Below are 5,654 nucleotides of genomic sequence, written 5' to 3'. Positions count from 1 at the left end.
GAAATAATAAAAAAAATCAAGCAGAAATTCTGGAGCTGAAAAATTTGACAAATTTATAAATGTACCAAAGACTTTCAACAGCAGAACTGATAAAGCAGAAGAATGAGACTGAAGAGTGAGAGTGAAGACAACTTCTATGAAAATACACAGTGAGAGGAGAAAAAAAAGAATAAGACTGCAACATGCCTACAAGATCTAGAAAATAGCCTCAAAAGAGAAAATATAAAATGTGTTGGCCTCAAAAGGAGATAGACAGAAGGATCGGGGTGAAAAGTTTATTCAAAGAATAGCAGAAAACTTTCCAAACCTACAGAAACATATCGATAATTAATTATAAGAAGGTCACAGATCACCAAGCAGATTTCACCCAAATAAGACTACCTCAAGACATTTAATAACCATACTCCCAAAGGTCAAGCATAAGAAAAGGATTCTAAAAGCAGCAAGAGAAAAAAAAAGGGGAACATATTAATAAGCTCCAAAAATTCTGGCAGTAGACTTCTAAGTGGAAACCTTAGAGTCCAAGAGAGAGGGGCATGACATATTCAAAGTGCTGAATCACAAAATAATATATCATAAATTATTACATTCAGTGAAAATATCATTTAAACATGAAAGAAAAATAAATACTTTCTCCAAGAAACAAAAACTGAGGGATTTTTTTCAACACCAGACTTAACCTATAAGAAATCTGAAAGGGTGCTCTTTAATCTAAAATAAAAAGAGTGTTAATGAGCAATAAGAAATTATCAGAAGATACAAAACTCACTGGTAACAGTAAGTATACAAATACAGAATAGTCTAAAACTATAATTATGGTGTGTAAACCACTTATATTTTGAATAGAAAGACTAAAAGATAAACCTGCAAAAATACTAACTACAAACACCTTATAAAAATATAAACAGTATAAAAATATAAATCCAACCACCAAAAGTACAAGATTGGGGGGAATAAAGTGTAGAATTTTTATTGGTTTTCTCTTTTCTTGTTTTGCAGTCACAGTTAAGTTGTCTAAAATGATTGGTTTAAGATGTTATTTTCAAGCCTCATGGTAACCTCAAATCAAAAAAATGTGAAACAGATATACAGAAAATAGAAAGCAAGGAAAATGACTTACACAAAGGAGGACAGAAAAAGGGGAAGAATGGAAGGAAGAAAAGACCAGAAAACAAATAACAAAATGGCAGCAGTAGGTCCTTACTTATCAATAATAACAATGAATGTAAATGGACTAAATTCTTCATTTAAAAGATATAGAGTAGTTGAATGGATAAAAGTCTACAAGAAACTCACTTCACCCATAAAGACATACACAGAGTAAAAATAAAGGGAAGGAAAAAGATAATCCATGCAAATGGAAATAAAAAAAACAGGAGTAGCTATATTATAAAAGATAAAATATATTTCAAACATAAAGTATAGAAAGACAAAGAGGTTCATTATGTAATGATAAAGGAGATAATTCTGCAGGAGAATATCACAGTTATAAATATATCTTCTCCCAAAACTGGAACACCAAGGTATATAAAGCAAATATTATTCGATTTAAAGTGAGAGACAGACCCAAATACAATAATGAGTGGAGACCTCAACATCCTATTTTAGGCACTGTGCAGTTCATCCAGACAGGAAATTGGCAAAGAAACATTGGACTTAATCTGTAACATAGATCAAATAGTCCTAATAAATATTGACAGAAAATTTCATCCAACAGCTACAAAATACACATTCTTCTCTTAGCCCATGGATCATTCTCAAGGATAGACCACAAGTGAGGCCATAAAACAAGTTTTTTAGAAATGAAAAAAGTTTACACCATAATAGGCATCTTCTCTGAACGCAATGAAATAAAATTAGAAATCAGTAAGGAAAAAACTTTTGAAACTCTACAACGATGTAGAAATTAAACAATATGATCTTGAATGATCAATGAGTGAATGAAGAAATTAAAAAGGGAATTTAAAAATTTCTGGAAAAAAATGAAAATGAAAACACAATATGCCAAAACCTATGGGACATAGCAAAACTAGTATTAAGTGGATAGTTTATAGCAATAAGTGCCTACATAAAAAAAGAGAAAAACTTCAAACAATCCAACAATGCATCTCAAAGAAGTAGAAAAACAAGAGCAAACCAAACTCAAAATTGGGAAAAGAAAATAGTAAGAATAAGTGCAGAAATAAATGAAATTGAAATAAAAAATAATAAAAGATAAAGAAGACAAAAAAAGTTTGTTTTTTTGAAAATATAAACAAAAATGACAAACCTTTAGCCAGACTAATTAGAAAAGGAGAAGACCTATATAGATAAATCAAAGATGAAAAAGGAGACATTACAACTGATATAGCAGAAATTCAAAGGATTATTAAAGACTTCCATGAGCAACTATGTACCAATAAATTGGAGAACCTAGAAGAAATAGATAAATTATCAGACACATACAATCTAAGATTGAACTATGAAGAAATTGAAAACCTGAAGAGACTAAAAACAAAAAACAAGATCAAATTTAGTAAGAAGTTTTCCACCAAAGAAAAGCCTGGATTGTTATAGTACGTAGCTAGTAAGGCATGAGCAGGGCAGGAGGGCTCCCCACTCAACCACCAGAAATGTCAGGTGACCATCAGATGATGGTCCAGCAGTTGTTAACTCTCTCTCTAAAATAATAATTGCTTACAAGCAGCGCCAGGGAAGGGCAGTCTCCCAGTAGAGAGAAAACACCCGAAACTGGTGATCAGCAGCTTCCTAATAAGATCTTAGGAGTTGGGCGAGTGGGCTCAAGCATGATCATTAAGAGGCAAAGTGATGGAGTTTAAATGGTATCATCACCTTCCTCTAGGAATTCTAGACCAGTAAGTGAAGAACGCTTCAAGTAAGCATGTGTACAACTCCAGCAAACACACTGAACATGCTCTCCGCACAAGTGCTAGCAGGCCACTGAACATGCAGACAGCCCACGCCAAGGGAAGAACCAGAGAAGTAATGCAGGATCTTGGAAGTATGCCAACGTATAAAACCCCAAGTCAAAAGGTCAAACTGGGCTCTTGATCTCTCAAGTTGCCCACTTGGCCCTCTTCCAAGGGTACTTTACTTCCTTTTATTCCTGCTCTACAACTTTTTAATAAACTTACACTCCTGCTCTAAAACATGCTTTTGTTTCTCCTTCTGAGTCTTTCTTCTGAGGAAGAAATAATTGAAGTTGCTGCAGATCTGTATGGATATAGATTTGCTGCCAGTAACGAGATCTGATGGTTTCACTGCTGAATTTTATCAAACATTTAAGGAAGAACTAATACCAATCCTACTCAAACTATTGCAAGATATATAAGATTAGGGAATACTTCAAAACTCATTTTAGGAGGACAGTATTACTCACATCAAAAATCAAACAAAGACATAAGAAGAACAAAACAAAACTACAGGCCAGTAGCTGAACATTGATGCAAAATTCCTAAACAAAACACTAGCAAATTGAATTTAACAACATATTAAAATGATCATTCATCATGACCAAGTAGAATTCATCCCAGGAATGAAAGAATGATCTAACATATGCAAATCAATCAATGAAGTCAAATCAATCAAATTGATTGAAATCAATCAAAGAGTGCAATGGTTAGTGGAGAGGGAGGGAAAAAGTGTGGATTGTTGATGAGTACAAAAACATAGTTAGAATGAGTAAGATCTAGTACTTGATAGCACAACAGGTTGACTACAGTCAAAAATAATTTATGATATATTTTTAAATAGCTAAAATAGCAAAAATGGAATGCTCTTGTAATGAAGAAGTAATAAATGCTTGGGGTGGTAAATACCTCGATTTCTCTGATATGGTTATTGCACATTATATTCCTGCATAAAACCATCACATGTACCCCATAAATATATACACCTACTATGTACACATAAAAATTAAAAATGAGAAATTAAATTTAAAAAATAGAATGGCCACTAAATCTCAGGTAATATAAAAAGAAAATTAAATCAAGTGCTTGCTTCAGTAGCACATATACTAAATTTGGAAAGATACAGAGAAGATTAGCATAGCCCCTACACAAGAAGGATATAAATTCATGAATTGTTCTGTATTTCAGGAATAAAAATCAAATTAAATCCCAATCAAATTACTATAAATACATGGAAAAGAGAAAAATCTAAAAGGAAATTAAAGGGAAAAAAGGCACATTATATACTAGAAATGAAAGATGAATATGACCAAATAATTCTTTTTGGAAAGAACCTAAGGCAAAAGACAAAAAAAAAATGTCTTTAAAGTGCTGAGGAAGAGGAGTACACCTCTTCAATTTAAAATTGTACAGCCAGAAAAAAATGTTTTTTAGAAAATGAAAAGAAATAAATACCAAACACTTATAGATTCATTACTAAATAACTTACACTAAAATTAATACTTAGCAATTTTTTTCAAAATGAAATAAAATGACCCTAGGTGGAAATTAAGCACTCATATGGAAGTGAAGAGTAACAGAATTAGTAAATATGTGAGTAAATATGGCCTCTTCTCCTTTTCAAGTTTCCTTTAAAACATAATTGAGCCAGGCATAGTAGCTCACTCCTGTAATCTCAGAACTCTGGGAGGTTGGGGCAAGATGATCAATTGAGGCCAAGAGTTCAAGACAAGCCTGGCCCACACAATTAGATCTCATCTCTACAAAAAAAAAAAAAAGGCCATTAAAAGAAAAACTAGCTGGGCATAGTGGCATACATCTTTAGTCCTAGCTACTCAGGAGGCTAAGACAGGAGGATCACTTGAGCCCAGAAGTTTGAGGTTACAGTGAGTTGTGATTGCACCACTGCACTCCAGCCTGGGCAACACAATGAGATCTGGTCTCAATAAATAAATAAATAAATAAATAATTGATTATTTAAAACAAAAATAACAACATATTTTATTATTTAAAACATATTCAGAAGTAAAAGTATTAATACAACAGTACAACGGGTGACAGAGACAAACTGAAAAATATTTGCATAAGTGGTTAATGCTATGTAAAAAAGTCTGCAATATTGTTGGAAAGTATATTGTAATAAGATAAATATTGTTAACCTTAGATTGACCTGTAAAAGAAAATTAAAGAAAAAGAAAAAAAATTTAAATATAGCTAATTAGCCAAGAGTAAATAATACAAGGTATTAAATAAAAACCTAAAGGAGGTATGAAGGTAGGAAAGAAAACAGAAACAAATAGAAGTTGTCAAAGAGAAAGCAAACAGCAAAATGGTAGACTTAAAGTCAACCATACCACCAATTGCATTAAATGTAAAAGGTTGAAACAGTTAAATGGCAAAGATTGCAAAGGTGAACTTAATAAGACAGAGGAGGAATTGGAGGCAGATGAGGTAGTGGAGGAGGAAGAGGCAGAGAAGGAGATCAACTATAAATTGTCAACCAGAAAACTGCTTTTAATCTAACATATGTATAAAAAAAGGATAAAAAATTGTATACTATTCTAACACTACTCAAACAAAAGCTGGAATAGCTATATTAGCATCATAATAAGTACACATTAGAAAAAGAAATGCAATTAATCACATTACTTGTAGTATTTATGTTCTACAAAGTCACACAAGCACTGAATTAGTGAATATTGAACCACGATTCCAAAGAGTAAGTATACACACACACACACACAC

The 5,654-nt window shown here is 32.3% G+C and overlaps 1 non-coding gene across 1 annotated transcript; it reads left to right on the top strand.

Moving 5' to 3' along the window:
* Window positions 1-3,991: 3,991 nt before the first annotated feature.
* On the top strand, window positions 3,992-4,096 carry LOC112209042 (U6 spliceosomal RNA). Its single transcript, XR_002943728.1, has one exon. It is a non-coding gene; the product is annotated as a U6 spliceosomal RNA (small nuclear RNA).
* The last annotated feature ends 1,558 nt before the right edge of the window (window positions 4,097-5,654 follow it).

This window comes from Pan troglodytes, chromosome 3, assembly GCF_028858775.2.
Source record: "Pan troglodytes isolate AG18354 chromosome 3, NHGRI_mPanTro3-v2.0_pri, whole genome shotgun sequence".
Lineage (NCBI taxonomy): Eukaryota > Metazoa > Chordata > Mammalia > Primates > Hominidae > Pan > Pan troglodytes.
Note: the sequence above shows the minus strand (reverse complement) of the source record. Positions and strands in the feature narration are given on the sequence as shown.